This window comes from Macrosteles quadrilineatus, unplaced genomic scaffold, assembly GCF_028750875.1.
Source record: "Macrosteles quadrilineatus isolate MER2022 unplaced genomic scaffold, UCM_ALF_1.0 Scaffold_5__1_contigs__length_97177068, whole genome shotgun sequence".
Classification (NCBI taxonomy): domain Eukaryota; kingdom Metazoa; phylum Arthropoda; class Insecta; order Hemiptera; family Cicadellidae; genus Macrosteles; species Macrosteles quadrilineatus.
In genome coordinates, this window is record NW_026542598.1 from 30,580,407 (window position 1) to 30,598,301 (window position 17,895).

The window sequence follows — 17,895 nt, forward strand, 5'->3', positions numbered from 1 at the left end:
CTTCCTCATGTTTAACACTTCAACTATGAATACAAAGTGACAAATTCAATTCGATCTGATTGGGTAGAATTTATGTTTTCCATTTTAAATGCATTCCAAGTTCGTAGGTTCCCAGAAATTTATGCACAGAACACTATAACCAATAAAAACATCAAAATAAATAATTTTTCTCGTAAATGTGATCCATAATCAATGAACGTGTGGCAATTGATTTACAGGAAGTTAAACTATGTAATCCTAAATATAATAATTGAATTATTTAAATTAAGCTTCTATCGTATAAAATGTTCATATAATTTAAAATACAAATGAATCAAATATGTAGCAATAGAATTATAGTTGAACAAAAAACTGCAGAGAGTCGCTGAAAGAATAATTAAAGCACTTTAAAACTTCTAAAAAAAATAATTGCATCAAAATAAATGTACTTTATAAGTAATTTCTGAATGTATTTGTATAAAAAGATTTCCTCGATCCCAACTTTCTGGTACTTGCATGAACCAAGAAAGCTTTCTCAGAGAATATCTAAACAACATGGAATTCTACTTTGGCCCTGAGACACTGCACGTATCACAAGTTCTACCATTTTTTATTTTTAAGATGTGTTTCAGGTATTGCGGGATTGTATAAGGTATTTGAGACTATCTTTGATCTGTAACTAGTGTAAGTGTTTTTCATACATTATAACATAATTGTTTTAGTTAAAATTTAATAATATATAATAAAAATTTAACTATGTGTTCTTGAATATTTCAAATGTGTAATACTCACAAACACCGAACAGAAAATACATTGATTAAATCTAAATTAAACAGTACTTTCGTAGTGTTCTTTGATACAAAATGACGTGAATATAAACGTATTTTGATTGTACATAAGTCAAAAATTTTTATCCGTTAAGAAAATGTAGTTTTCTTTTTCAAGTCAATACTTTACATTAGGAACACAAAATTCAAAATCTTCAGTACAATCAATGTACTTTTCATACATGGCCAATTATTTCATAGACACATCAAAAGCACGTAAGAATAAAATCTAAGGTTAAATAGTTTATTAAATACTAGTAGTAAAATAGTAGTAGTAAAATAAAATATTAAATATTAAACAATGATGCCCATTTCATCTTATAGAAATTATGGGTTCCTCTTGGTTCAGAACAAGCATACAAGAAACGGAAACTCTGAAAGTGGTTCATTCAGACAAAGAAACTTTACAAACTAACTTGCTCGTCATTTCCATTATTTCGGATTAATCCGTCGTTTCCACGAAATATTTCAAGAACATCTGTTCGCGTTGTATTACAATTGTATCTATAACAAAGTTTAAATTCAATCCGAACATTATTTTAATCGAACCGTTTCTAATTTTCGTGTTGTCAACGGATGTATAATTTTGTTTGAAATGATAGAATACACTCAGAACGCAATAGAATTCATAACATGACTGAAATATAAGTATGGAATTTAATACTGGCAAAATGTGTATCGATATTTCAATAAAAAAAATCCGATATTGTTACCTAATTGCCTTTATCGGATATTTTGTTAAGTGTTTGCAGCATATTTGAACCAATAACGCTTGACTATTTTAAAATCATAACCTAATAAATTACTAACATAGAAGTGCGAACAAGAGAAGTATTAAAACGCTTTTATGACAAAAACTACACTTTACAATGGCAAATTTGATCAATGTTATCTCTTAAAGCATTTCCACAAAAAAACTTTAGTCATAACTGATTAAAAGTGTTCCGCAACCTTGTGTAGTTATTTGAATTTTAGCAAAACAAATTTCTTTAAATTTATTTATTCAATAACAGGGATGAACAACAGACCGAAGGCAGGTTTTCAGGTGGTGTTATACCGTATAACGAGTCAGAGTTTATAAATAGTCGTGTTACTCATGCGATTAATGTCTTCTATTGTAGCCAGACACCTGCTCTGACGGATAAAATATCGTTCAAATAATTAACCTTTGACTACCTCTACTTCTGCACACCTGTAATTAGCACAACGGGCGAATGAAACAAAACAATTCCATAAAACAATAACATGGGAATATAAAATTTAAAGTTTTTTAACTTTTCTCCGAAACAATTAAGCGCACAACAACACTTTAATATACTTCATTATTTTGAAGTAGTTTGTAATTGGAAAGGAATTGCAGGAGGTTATTTAAGGATTAAGAATTGGAAAAACAATTTTCACCCCATAAAACCCCACATGTAACCCACTTTCCACGGTCGGTTCAAGGTTGACTCTTTTGGATGTACGTAGATTTAAACATATATCTACCGAATTTTAATACTTTCTAGCTAGTAAAATACTCTTGAGGAGATTGATAAAGGTTCGATTCTAACAATTACTATAGAATGAATTGTTGTTTAAATATTTTACATTACATTAAAAAATTTCGTACTACGATTAGTGTAGCCATGTTTACAAGATATATGTAATAAAAAAGCGGTGTTTCGAATGTAATATTCTAACTAATTACAATTCTTACATCACCATTACTCACAGTCTAGGCAGGAGTGTTTTCAGCTTACTCACCTGAAAAATCATAAAGTGTATTGAAATTATTGAATAAGACCCAATAAAAATAAAAATACAGGGTTTAATCTCTTTCTTACATACATCAAGGTTAGACAATTTTAAAACAAAATATTATGATGTATTGTTAATCGATGTACACTATGAGACCAGTTTCGAAAGCATTAGGAAAAAATATTAATTGGACTGTTACAAACCAATTAAGTGCAAATAAATTAAGTGAGTAAATAATTTTAAAACAAAAATTATGAGACATATTACGTAATCTAACTAGCTTAAGGAAATTTTTTTTTAATTTTTTAAATGTCTGTTTAATGCAACTAAATACAAAGCGAAATTGATCCTTTACTTCTAGTAAAAATGCATACATATGGCATTGACTGGGACGGTGGCGTCGTCCTGTAATCCAGCTACTAGGAGGTCACAAATTGTGGATATTTATAGGCATGCACTGTGGATGCGATACTCCCTGGTGTGGATTAACGTCCGCAGTACTATCCTGATATTTAGACCAATTTGTTAATACCAAGGCAAAAAATGTGGTTCGGAATCCACCATGAACTGTAGGTCCCTTAGTTGCCATTAGCTGCATCGGCTATTATAATAGTTGTGTTTAAAGGAACATGTCGGCCTTAGTCCCTAACAAGACTACAAGATCACACCACTCATCCTTTACTCATATTTGGGTTTAAATACAACCCATCTTAAATAATTGATAATAATAATAATTTCATTTTTACATGTATTATTCGATAGGTAGCCAAAACTGCTTTTCAGTGTTCCTAAACAAAATAAATTATTTGAGTCCATAACTGTATTTTTTGGAGAGGGAGCTGGCCTAGTGGTAGAGAACGAGCTATCGGTCCCCAAAGCACCTCGTTTAAATCCCGCCAATCATCGATTGATTTTATCAAAATGATAACACCGCGATACCCCTTCTAGACCTTTAAGTAAACATACTCTTTGTGGAGAAACATTCTGGGCTAGAACCTAGAACCTTGAAACATTTTTTTTTACCTATAAAAGTTATGCGGTAGGTTACAAATTAGTTATGTGAAAGTGCAAAAAGGTCCGAGACTAAACAATTACAACTTCTAATGTTATTTCCATTGTGATTCCACGCCAGTTCAAAACTAAGTTACTGAATCTATTGGGAGTAGAATTGAGTGACTTGCTGAAGTTTCGGACTATGGAACTTGTTGTTTTGACGCTACATTAAATTAACTAGATTATTTTCATCCAAAATAAAAGTTCAATAATATCTGATATTTTGAGTGTAAGTTTTGGGTTAGATTAGGTTTTGATGACACGAACTCGACAGATTACGTATTTTAAGACGAATCACAATACGGGACTGATCACTGATCCCATAAGAGGATTTAACTATTTGATAATTTTTTAAAGCTTTATCGGATACAGCTTTAAAAAATTACCAAATGGTTAACTATTTTTTCATAAAATCAGCCGTTTTTTGAGTAAAATTGAGTAAAATGTAATTGTGTACATAACAGAATTGTGTGCCACCAAATAACCTACATCATTAGTCAGAAAGCTTTTTAACTCAGATACAACATTTTTGCGTCATTAAACTTTGATACTGTTTGCTACCAAGAAGTCCAAAGTAATACTTGCGGTTGGATAGAAACGTCTTGAATAAGATTCAAGAAGATGAAAAGTTTAATGATGGGTTAGCCTCTGGATCAAGGTAATGCAAATATAAAAGGTTTAATTTACCTGTTGCGTCAATTGATCCTTTAAGTTAGTGCATGCAAAATACTCAAAAGACTCAGTCATGACTCATCATCTAACGCTACCGGTTACACAACTCTCGTGTTCGGACTACTTGGCCAAGTTTTTTAATTGTAAATATTTTATTGTTTCGTATGTGTTCGTGTTATGTGTCCTAAATGCGCTGACGACTCCACCCATGGATGAGAAGGCCGTATTTTAACGTTCATGACCTGAAGATGTACTCGTTTAGCAGTACGAAACGGCCGTAGTTATTTAACTAACTTAAAGGATCAATTGACGCAACAGGTAAATTAAACCTTTTATATTTGAAAAGTTTAATTTCGTTCGTTTCAAAATGATTTAATTAAATTTCTTTTGTAGAGTAAGTTACAAAGTCTTTCCAACAAAGTGCGCTTCTATGCTTTGGAGCAATAAATGTGGTATTACTTTTATTAAAAATTATGAATTATATGAATAGAATAAAAACCTTTTGGCATTGGTACCATTGTCCCAATAGACCTACAGGCCACTAGGCCCCTAATGTTTTCACAATTTAGATGCATCATAATAATTATTTTTATTAAGTCGTTATTAATATTTTTACATACCAGTAAAGATATTGTTTGAAACAAAAAAAACATTGAACTTTATCAACATCAGACTATCAATATAGCAAATAAAAAAAAATCAAGAGCAATTGAGATAAAAAGTATCTGGAGGCGCCGGGTATCGATCCCGGTACCTCTCACATGCTAAGCGAGCGCTCTACCATCTGAGCTACGCCCCCAGTTGTTCAGATCGGTATGTCAGTATAAACATAGACTAACTACAGTATAAGCTCTAAGAGTCTAATGAAAATGCCTTGTATTCTTGTCGACACAAATACAATGTCGAATAATCTGAACAATTGGTTGGTCATGAAGATAGGGAAATTTACTTTACAATAGTAGACAGTTTAGTTTTTTTTTCGGTAAAAAGTGAAATAAAACTATCAATTTATTTTCACGTCAAGGACATTTAATATCACTTGCTCGTTCTTATAGTTCACTCGACATAACAAAATTAATCTCAGTAATTTATTACCAAAGTACTATTATTTCGTGATGCTTTTGGTTATAGAGACGCTAAAAGTGGTAGATTATTGTTATTGTATTGCATTAGATTTTAAACAGTTTAAGTTAGATGATGTTACCAAAATAATAGGCTATTCTTAGTCAGTATAGCCTATTACCAGTGTAATATGAGACACGTCAGTAATAGTATTATATATAATTTATTAATCAGCGTTTACAATTAAGACCAGTTGTTTTAGCTTGAGTTCTATTTATTAAAAGAACAGGGATCAGCTGTTCTCAGCTGTGTCCAGTTTCAAGAAGCTGCTACCCCCGGCCCTGCTAACATATACGAGAACGGAGGTTTAAAAACACTAATTATGGCCAAAATAAAGTTTTCAGGTAATTATTTAATACACTACACATTGAAAAATATATAGGCCAACTGTATGCGGGGCCACAGAATGTATTTTATAGCCCCGTACTGTATGGGCATATCCTAAATTCCTAGCATTTGTTCAAACTCTGCTACGTCTGCGTGGTGCCGAAGTAGTTCCTACTTTCTCCGCTAGGTCGCACCACCATCCACATGAAGATCCATATGAGACCTGAGACGTATGCCATCATTGTTGACGCACGCATTAAGTTTCTTTATTTATTTAATCTTTTAATTCCAACTAGTGTACATGTTGCTCGAATTCGAGCAATTGCAAAGTATTACAGGAGTTATTTCAAAACGAATAACAGTCATATTTACAATGAATTTAAAAGATTCAACTCAAAGATTACCGGTGTGTAACTCAGATCATGTTTATCTTCATTATTAATAAACCTCCTTCTCAAAATGCCTCGCTGTACAGGCAACACAGGTCATTGATAGAGGGCCAATTATTTTGAACGAAAAGTTGTTTTGGGGTAGTGTTAGGGCGCATTTTAACCTAATAGTTGAGCCTATTACGTGTCACTGTTCTGTAGCTACGGTCGTTATCACGATTACGCCTCCTGTCTATGTTTCATTGTCGTAGCGTCGGAGGCATTTAAAAGAAAAAATACCCCCGCCGCAGCAAACCTGCCGTCTAAGCGAATTTCCATTTGGCTGAATTGGTTTTTTAATTGATCTATTTAAATAACATTAGGTTTAACGAGTACCTAGGTTTGCTGCTACAAGGAAACTAATAAAGTAGTGTGTTTTTAGTAAAATATTGATAGCTTACTATAAAATAAATAAATTTGTCAAGTTTGATCAAAATATATCCATAAACAAGCAAACTACAACATTTTACAATATTCTCCATAAGAATAACATGGGAATTTTAAATTTACCATTTTTTTAGTTTTCTCCGTAACCAATAACCGTACAAAAACACTTTGATATACTGAACTGTTTGTTTTTTTAAGCTCTTTAAGAACGTTTGGAGAAAAATTGGGAAATTTTGTATTTTGAGGGTCAAAAGTGAGAAAAACCAATTTTTACCCCATAAAACCCCCCATAAAACACTGTTCCCATGGTCCGATCATGCTGGATCGCGAACTCGTTCAAGTTTATCCCGTCTTACACCTTCAAACCAAATTTCATCAAAATCGGATAAAAATTACTCAAGTTATCGTGTTCACGGACACACACACACACACACACATATATATATATATATATATATATATATACATATATAAAAATTTGAACGAATGGTGTTTTTGGCCTCTGGGGACATCAAAATGAAAAAGTAAATCGGTCCCGGGCCTAAGTCTTACCATGAGACCTACGGTAATAGCTACTTCCCTATAGGGAAATTCGCTAAAAAACAACAAATAAACAAATTATATCTACACAAAGCAGCGATAAATTCAAAAATTTAAGTTACAATCATACTAACACGATCTGTTTTCGTTTTGGGGGTTATGTTTACACAAACTCAAATAGTAAATAAAGGTACTCAATGCGTTTCATTGAATTGAAAAATAAATAACAGCAATTAAATTATACAGCTGATCAAAATGTAAACAATTATGTTCTTCATAAGGATAACATGGGAACTTTCAAAGCCACTGGGGCAGAACCCAAGGGACTTTGTCAAAAATGTAAGGCCAGTTTGCAAATATGCGCGACACGCTCTTTCCAATGAGACGTCAATGGATAAAATCGGTTAAGAAATGGCGGAGGAGTTCAACCGACAAAGTTTCATGTAGCGTATTAATTATATAGATTACATTCTGATGTTCAAATTGCATTTTTTTACAAACCGAGCTAAGAAGGCCGAGCATTTGAGAATTATTTGTACGTACGAGGCGAAGCCGATTACTGGAATATTTGAAGCAAGGTGCTGGATTCCATCACGACACCAAAATGGTCATGAAGAATAACATACCTCAGAAAAATTAAAATTACCTGTATTACATTTCGTAATTGACATTATATTTATGTAAAAGTAAATAGGTTATAAGAGACGTACATAGCAACGTAACAATTATTAATACGTCTTGAAATTCAAGGTTATCAATTTTGCAGTAAACACAAAACAAGCTAAAACACAGCAAAACTAGCGTCCTGTTCACATTTGTATTGCTAAATAATAATACCCCCGCCGCAGCAAACCTGCAGACTAAGCGAATTTCCATTTGACTAATTGGATTTACACTGAAATGTCTACTTTTCAATACCAGTACATGCTAAGTAACATGTAACGAACGTAGAGCTGATCATATATCACCTCAAAAAGATCATAAGAGCAGTACCAAAAATCACCTCAAAGTAGTCCACCAAAATATTAGAGGGTTGCTTAACAAGATGGACGAACTTGAAATTTTCATAGATGACGAGCAGCCCGATATCTTATGCTTGTCTGAACACTTCTTGAAGAGCTATGAAATAAAAAATCTTATAATAAAGGGGTTTGACTATGTTAATGCGTACTGTAGGTCTAATACGAATGGTGGTGGAGTTTCGATTTGGTGTCGCCCCAAAATAAAGTTCGACCCACTCGATGCCACAGAGTTCTGTATCGAAGGTGAAAGTGAATTAACAGCAATGTCAATTAATTTAGATGAGAATGAGAGGTTACTAATGGTGGCAGGTTACAGGCCACCCTCAGGCCAAATAGACACATTCTTGGATTGTATAAATTACCTCTTAGATAAGTATTCAGCCTCTCACTCTAGAACTTATGTGCTAGGGGATTTTAACATCGACATATCTACTGACATTGAGATTGACAGGCGACAGTTTGTTATGATACCAGCTGTAAATAAAAGTGGCTACTTGCAGAACCATTCCTCTTCAGAAGTCCCAGTCAGGAGAGGTGTGCCCCAGGGTTCCGTCTTGGGTCCGATTCTCTTCCTTATCTTCATAAATGATGTTCCATCCAGCTTGAATCATGCAAACATATGCCTTTTTGCCGATGACACTTCTATCACCATTTCAAATCCCAGTTTTCAGGCCTTAGAACAGACCCTATTTCTTGAATCCAACTGCCTGCTTCAGTGGTGTGAGGATAATGAACTAATTTTAAATGCCAACAAAACCACACTCCTTCAATTTAGCATTGCTCAGCATCGCACATCCACTGACATACATGTTCTTCTTGATGATACCACTATTTCCCCCTCCCCAGATGTAAAGTTCCTTGGTTTAATTCTAGACGAGAACCTCAAATTTCACAAGCATATCGATCACGTTTCAAACAAGATATCTGTTGGGATTTTCATGCTCCGCACTCTTAAACATACTGTTTCGTGTGAGGTCCTCTTGACAGCCTACTATGGACTAGTTTATCCTTATCTGACATATGCTGTACCTGTCTGGGGGTGTGAAAGCCAAAGGACTCAGTTCATATTCAGGCTTCAAAAAAAGGCTCTCCGAACTGTTTTTTCCCTTCACCGTCGTCAATCCTGCAGAGATGTCTTCAGATCACATAAAGTTCTAACTTTCCCTTCCATTTACATTTTAGAAACATTATCATTTATCAAGAAAAACCAATCATCATATAGCTCTCCAAGTATCCATAGTTATCGTCTCCGCAACAATTTCAATCTTTCAGTACCACGACACTCAACCACTTTCTTTCAGAAAAATTTCCACTTCAATGCAGTAAAACTTTTTAATGACCTCCCTCTCCCTTTGAAAGCCGAACAGGACATCGGAAAATTCAGGAAATTAGTTAAGTCCATGTTGATAAATAAGGTCTGCTACAGCGTCCGGGAATTTCCTGGTAGTCTTTAAGCTTATCAAACATTAAAGAAAACAATTTGTATATAATGTATTTAGTAATTAATTAATTTCATAAAAATATAATCTCTTGACTTGGCCAATGCAATGTATTGTTAATCTGGTTGAATAAAGAACTTTGACTTTGACTTTGACTTACTTAAAAATATAACATTTATTCTTGATTTAAATAGAATTAGTTTAACAAGTACTTAGGTTTGCTGCATCAGGGAGGGTAAAACTGTTTTTTTTTTTTTTAATGTGAATAGTTACGTAAGAAATAAAAACATTTTCCAAATTTGATCAAAATATGTTCACAAACAAGCAAACTACAACAGTTTACTTATTCTCCATAAGAATAAGATGGGAATTTAAAATTTACAATTTTTTGGAATTTTCTCCGTAACAATTAGGCGCATAATAACGCTTCAATATACTAAGTTATTTGTTTTTTTAAGCTCTACAAAATGGTTTGGAAAGAAATTGCTAAATTTTATGTTTTTTGGGTCAAAAATGGGAAAAACCTATTTTTACCCCATAAAACCCCCCGTAAACCCCCGTTCCCATGGTCCGATCATGCTGGATCGCGAACTCGTTCGAATAAACGTACGTTTACACGTTTGTACCAAATTTCATCAAAATCGGATCATTTTTGCTCGAGTTATCGTGCTGACGGACACATATATATATATATATATATATATATATGAATTTGAACGGATGGTGTTTTTGGCCTCTAGGGACCTCAAAACGAAAAAATAAATCGGTCCCGCGTCCAGGTCTTACCATGAGTACTACGGTAATAGCTTATTCCCTATATGGGAAATTCGCTAAAAACAGCTGATTTCAACAATGGAATTGTATTGTAAACAGACACTTATTAGTGGGAAAAAAGAGAACCGATAGAGATAAAGGAAAAGTGTATTTAGAGCAAGGGAATATCAGCTGATCGTTTTTCACTTACTCTAAATTATATATTGGGAAAAAATTGCTTTTTTTATATCAGCTGATATCGACAGAGGTACTTTCTGTACGGAATAATACGTCTTTGTAATGGATTTACCAACTATCCACTTAATCGAAGGTTTATTTGCATCAATATTAATGCATTTTTATCTGAATTTCAATCGTATTAAGAGCGGAATTTTTGTAAAGAAGAAAGTATTCCTAAATTATTACTTGAAATTGACCAACAGACAGTGATAAAGAAAGAACAAGGTACAAAAGTATATAGGCCTAGTACAAGAAAGAACAAACAAAAAGTTATTGTGGACAGGATGTAATGTAAGACATTCCACTCTTTTTTTGTAAGTGAAAAAGGTGATCGTGAAATTCACTCGAAAAATTAACAAGCAAAAATTTAAATTTGAATATAAATCAATTTGTTAGCAACGTATGGGCATTGGCAAGCCTACATGTAATAGTGGTAGTTAAATATAACATCCAATTAAAATTTAATATATCTAAATTGGCCATAAAGCAATGTTCGGAGTATTGTGGGGAACGGAGGTAAATTACTTAAAAATATTAAAATTACTTAGACTTAAAAACCCTGAGTGAATAAACAAAAAATTGGTCGAAGGCGTTTCAATGCATATATTTCTGTAACAGACCACTCTGGTAAAAAAATTAAATTAACATTAAAAAATAAAACTTTATCTATTATATACTGGTAGATTCGTCGTTATTGATTCGTAAAGTAAAAAATATTAAAATATTTATGAAAACTAACCAATAAACGGAATTTGATTAGTAATTTAATCGAGCGAAACAATAATATCTCGTTCGATAAGGTCAAGTGATTATTAGATTTTCTCCTTTTGAGTTCATTGCAAACCAAGCTTCTAAAACAATTTCAATATGCCGAAGAGCAGGGCATAATCCCTCTTAACTTCAATTACAATATTAACACAGTTCGTCTAGTCTATCGTCTTGCTAAGGATATGAATATAAATAGAAATACCACCTCGCATTTCACAAATTATGTTACAGTTGGTAATGCTATCATTCTGTACAGGGTTTGTAGGATTCACAATTATGGGGGAGTTATTATACATCGATGTTATGGACCGTACAAGAAGATTATTGAGCGGAGTGAGCGAAGCTCTTTCCTGCTTTTTTTCCACATAATCCTCCTCAACGGCTGAAGCGATCCGCATGAAATTTAGTTATTGTAACCAACTACGGGACGTATGAGTCTGAAATAGTGCAAATCGGACAAACGGGCTTTTCTCTACGTAAATTAATTTATTTTTTTATCTAACATGGGCATTATGGGGTTATTGGTCGCCGATACATTATTTTTAAACAGTAAAAAGGTAAACAAAAGAATCGTAACTTAGTCAACGAATCATCTAAACTAGCACATCACAAATACATAACAAAAGGAAGATCAATTGGAATAATATCGTTGAGCATAATTTACTACAAAATTAATAACTAATTAGGGTCGCCGGAATTAGGCCAATGCACCATTAGTTACTCCAAATAGCTAGGCTATTCCATTTATGTGTCCCAAATATACCACTGAATTTGGATACTGCGGAAAATAAATTTACATGAACCAGAAAATGTACCTTTGACTTTGGATACTGAAAATAGACATCCCATTTATGTGAAGCAGATGTACAATTGGCATTAAATACTTTAAGGAGACATTTCATTTACGTTAACCAGGATTGACTTAGGAAATTTATTGGATCATACATGCTAGCTCAGCTCAATATTGCAAGCAGGCAACTGCATTGTACACCTAGTGTTTACATCTCTTCACGGATATTATTGAAGTATTTACTAATTGCGCGTTTATAAATTCTAAGTACTTTACCATTGTGATAAAGAAAACGTTTCAAAAGTTAAATTTTAAACCACAAGTTATACACAACAACACAATATTTCATTTTGAAGATTAATGTAGAATATCAAGGGGTGTTGGGGCGCAGTACAAAGTCGCGCACACCAGCTGCGGTCTTCAGGCAGATGCTATTGAACCTGATCTAAACACAGCCTCCACCTGGGCCCCTGGGTGACCTTCAACCTGGTCCTTGGCCTTGCCCTCACTGTGGTGAGGGTGAGGGGGGGTTCTCAAAGGGAGCAAGGGGAGGTACACGCCTCAATAACACCTACAGCATGTGGCTGAGATTCTTGGAGATATTGTAACGTAGCTTTTACTAAGTTGCTGCACGCTCTGAAATGTATTTGTTCCAAATAGGTTTGTTCCTTAGTTCACCCCCCCCCCCCCATCCCGACGGGCATATTGATGGGGTTCAACAGTTTTTATGTCCTAGGAACTCGGTTCCAGCCCAATTTTACACAAAACCCTAGGGGTTCACGGGATTGATCAAATTCATTGGTGATTACCATGATTTGAACCCGAGACATCGGTCTCAGTAGTCCCGAGCTCTTACACTACTAACACTAGACACCTCACAAGGGTAAGCGTTTATATGTTTCACGAGCAAGACAACGATGCGATTCGTGAAGCTACTAGTATACAGTAGTTTTTTGTAACGGTAGCCTAATAATAATAATATTTAATTTTCATATTTAACGTTCGTGTAATTCATCAGATGAAAAGCCTTCAGTTTAGTTTGAACATGTACTAATAGACACAATGCATGGTTGTAGTTCCCTCAGTACCTACTTTGGCACTTTTAAAATCATTAATTTTTATACAAGGAAACTTTTTAGTTGCATACCTCAATCATGCTTAACCTAAACATCATTTGCGAATGGAATACAACTTTTCATACATTATTGTAAAACATAATGAGAATGATCGATTTGATGAGCGCTTGGTAAAGCATACATTTCAAATATAAACGTCCAACGACAAATAACATCATGACAAGATACATTTTGCTTCAAACTTGTTTATAAATAATGTTTCTGTCAAGTTACAAGTAAGCTAAAATCTAGCTACTCAACCTATTTCGGATTGCAATATAACTTCTCCTGATTAAGTTGGGCAATTAAATTCAGCGCGAGTGTGAAGTAGATTGTGTGGAGGAAACTAAGAGAGGCGTCCGGTGTTTTATTACTTAGTCGTTAAACTAGCTTCTCGGCCGTAATATGAATAAATGAATTTATTTCCCATAATACAAAACACTTTACAAACATAATAATTGTTGAGAAATGTAAACTGGTCACTTTTTCAAGTAGTGTGGCCAGTTAAAAGGTTAATCATACATAATAAATAATAAATTGTTGAGCCTAGCATCAGATGACAAATATTTTATCCGCCTGCTGTAACATCTGGGCAAAACTTAGACTAAGAAAGTGTTAACAAAATACACATAAAATAAGGTACTAATATGCGAGACTTGGAGTCTTAAAGGATGACGCCAACGACAAGGAGACTTGTACATGACTACGTAATAAGTAATGCTATTGATGTTTTAGGATAAAATACGGCTACGAAGAATTAAATAGAGATTGACCATTTTTTTCTAAGTTAAATTTCTTCAGTGACAAAAAGAAAAATTATACGAATTTGAAAAAAAAGTCAAATAAACGGTGTTTGAATAAACTTGCTCGTTATGGAATATGCCTAAAATTAATGGATATGTTTAACTTACAGGCAAAATATGAAGTAATATTAAATCAATGGTGTTGAAGGTATAATAGTGTACCCAATCAACATTAGAAACATAAAAACCTTGTTCTGTGAATTTTGTTGTTAAACATACAAAGTATAGACCAGCAGATTCTAGTTCTCGATTTCTCAAATACTAGAAGAGGCTCCAACGTAAAAAATGTATATAATAGAAAATAAAATCATTAGCTTAGCAGCACAATTTATCAGGAGCATATTACTTGATAATTTTGTAATTCTTTATCTTATGTAGCAAACAGTTGCTGTTTTCTGGATGAAAAAAAATCATTTTGTAGCCCATAAAATAAAATAATGTACTGCATTGTAAATACTAAACGTTAAGTATTGTTATAATCTATACATAAAAATAGGCACGTATAGATCAGCCATTGTGCACGATTTAAATCAAACATAAAACCAATATTCAAATCTTTAGGAAAAGGTTTTGTAACTCATTTTACTTAATACAATCAAACAATTAGACTTAAGATTCGGTAGTCACTTTACTCGCTTCACTTAATAAAACACCGTCAACAAAATTAGTTTAAGATACGCGACAAGTGTTAAAATCCGGTGAGAACAAAAGTCCGAACCCGTCGACATCTTAATCCGATCCAGAGCTCGCCAAGAACTCCAATCTCACTCCATGTTTTGATATCAGACCGAACAGATCTCGACGCCTCATTGTTTGCTGCACACAAAACTGTCGTAAATATTCCAAGTTTTTATTTTACGATATTGAATGACGATTTTAAATTTTCATCTTCCGAGTTTGCTTTATAGCGGAAGTATAATCGAATCAGAGCTTAAATAAGTTTCTAAATCGAACCTGTTTACTGGAAATGATTTGAAGAATATTTCTACTTTACCACTCTTTCTACAATAATTTACTGTGAATTTTTAATTCATCTGTGATGTTTGCGCAATTATAACGTATTTTTTTGGGGCTCTGATACTTTAAAATCCTGAGTGTATACCAGATCAATTCAATCTTGATGTCTCCCAGTAATTTTAATGTGTGAAAAAATTATCAATTTCAAAGCTCTTTTCATCGGTAGGTACATTCTTCGAATAGCTGAGTGATAATAGTGTTCGCATAACAACCGAAAGGTCACCGGTTCGATCCTGAGAAAAGACAGTATTTTTATGGTTCGAAACTTTACCCAGCTGTTCCTGGTTGGGCTATCCTATAAAACGGCTGATCTTAGTCAGTAAAAAACTACAAAGATCATCAGTCGTATTTGGGTTAAAATATGAACCTAGGTGGCGTCCCCATCTCAATCAATAATGATAATGATTAGAATCCCAAAAGTAAATTAAAATTCAGATTGTAATGTATTGCTATTAGTTGATCCCCACTTTATGTAGATGATACTAACTCATTAAGTAAGTATTAAGAACCACATAGTGACGTTCCCGGCGGCTGAAATGAGGGATTAAAGAATATTTGATATAATTTAATTTTATCCATGATGTTTAGTTGGGTATTTTATTTATTTATGTTGTTAACAGCTGATCATGTGTAAATAGTTGGGATTGATTTGCAACAATGAGAATTGTTGGAGCATAAGGATGAGTAAAATTTTGTGTAAAAAATGCTTCAGTAACATTGCAAAATGTAATTTGTAAGCTTACTTTTACAAGTCAACAAATAACACAGAAACCTCTGTAGGCATAGGACGTAGAAGAATTCATTAAAACGACTCAGCGTATGGAAAGAGTTTACGCATTTTATACAGTTATATTTTGTTTACTCGTTTCTCGTCTTCAAAAGCGTCCTTATATTACACACAGTGACTTTCCCGAGTTCAAAGGGATTCATTACACAACCTCAAAACTACAGACACATGAGTCTCTGACGTATCAGACCCGTCAGACCTTGAGAGTCGCGGTCTTGTTAAAATTACTTGGTTTGCGCTAAACCCTACCAAAGGCAGCACAATTGTAAACCTCAAGGGACTTAAATCGAGTTTGGGCGTTAGGCCAATCCACTTACTTCTTTATTCTCATCACGTACCTTTCTTCTCGGTGCTTTAGACGACTAGATTAATTAAAGTTTATATTTTTGGCGTACAGACTTTTTGATAGTATAATCTTTGTTTTTGCGTATAAAATTAGTTGCTCTTTATGAGTTGTTTAAAATGTGACATTAATTTTGATTTATTTGTGTTGTTATCATGCTTACTTGGGTAATAGGGAGCGAGCTGGTCTAGTGGTAGCGAGGGGCTTCGGTGCCCGAGGTCCCGGGTTCAAATCCTTCCAATCACAAATGTATTTTTCCATGTGATAATATCACAACCCACTATGACTAGCCTGATGTAATGTGTAAAACAGTTCCGGGCTAGAACTAGCTTACAGATATTAAGGTAAGGCATAACAAAACTTGGGTGGTAGGAAAGCCAATATTTGCTGAGGTAAGGCATTAAAAAAAATAATTTTAGGATTTTAGGCTAATTTACAGCTTTAGGTTTGTCAGAGATTCCGTAGTTGGTGTGAATACATATTCAGATTATTTTCGTTTATCATTTCATTAGGTTGTACTTTTTACTAGATGAAGGAATACTTTTTAACCTTTAAAATTAAATTTGATTTAAAGTTATTATAGTCGGAATTAATTATATGATAATGTCTTGATTTATTATGCTAATAAAAAAATAACGTTTAGGCCTACTCAAAACAAAACGAAGGAAATTTAAAAACTAAACATTCCTACCTGTTCAGCAGATAAATCTAAACAGTAAGTATAATCTACTTAAAATCTAAGTATATTTTCTGTTTAGTCCGTTCAAACAATGTTTCTATCCTACAATAAAACAGTAATTTACATCAACGCACTCTTGCAATGGGTCAATTCAACAAGGATTTTTATCCGGTACAAATCAGATTTAACTTGGGAATGGGAATGCCTACTTCAATCACTTAATCAAAGAAAATATAAGATTTCAGAGTAATCAGCTGTTCAAAAAAACGGAAACAAACAAAATAAACGAGGAACGAAGCGAGTTGATAAGACAGAAAGCTGCAAATTTTGTTGGTCTGAATCATTTGGTCCATTCACAGCGGGCCGCTGTCAGCTGACAGTAGTGCATCAGCTGGGTTTGGGTTCAAGGTCATGGAACAAAGAAAGCGAAACCGCTGTGGTAATGTTGGTAGCACTGTGTTGTGTTGGTGTTGTGGTGGCAGCACTGCGGCCTTGACTCTGGAATGCATCATCCACGAGACCTGCACGTGGATGCTGTAATACTGTTGGTTGCCGTGCAGTTGGCTGTACTGTTTGAGTAGTAGCACTAGCACATAATAATGAGTAGACCCGTAGACCTACGTCGTGGAGCTGCATTACTGTTGGTTGCCGTACAGTTGGCTGTACTGTATGAGTAGTAGCACAGTAGCACATAATAATGAGTAGACCTATGTCGTGGAGCTGTAATACTGTTGGTTGCCGTACAGTTGGCTACTGTATGAGTAGTAGCACAGTAGCACTAATGAGTGGACCTATGTCGTGGATGCTGTAATACTGTTGGTTGCCGTACAGTTGGCTATACTGTTTGAGTAGTAGCACATAATAATGAGTAGACCTACGTCGTGGAGCTGCAATACTGTTGGTTGCCGTACAGTTGGCTGTAATGCCAAAAACCATCAGATATTAATTCTTTTATTAATGCAAATGAGGTCATAAAATACAACTTATCGTGCGTTTGACTACATTTCATCTCCGTATGCTTTATAGTTGTTTAGAGTACGTCATCGAAGGAGAGGTTTGGTTAC

At 34.0% G+C, this 17,895-nt stretch overlaps 1 protein-coding gene and 1 non-coding gene across 3 annotated transcripts in view; both read right to left on the reverse strand.

The window, feature by feature from the left end:
• The window catches only part of LOC128993903 (carboxyl-terminal PDZ ligand of neuronal nitric oxide synthase protein-like), a 304,439-nt gene that overhangs the window by 156,618 nt on the left and 129,926 nt on the right, over positions 1-17,895 (reverse strand). The gene's annotated exons all lie outside the window — the stretch shown is intronic.
• Positions 4,998-5,070, reverse strand: Trnaa-agc (transfer RNA alanine (anticodon AGC)). Its single transcript has one exon. It is a non-coding gene; the product is annotated as a tRNA-Ala (tRNA).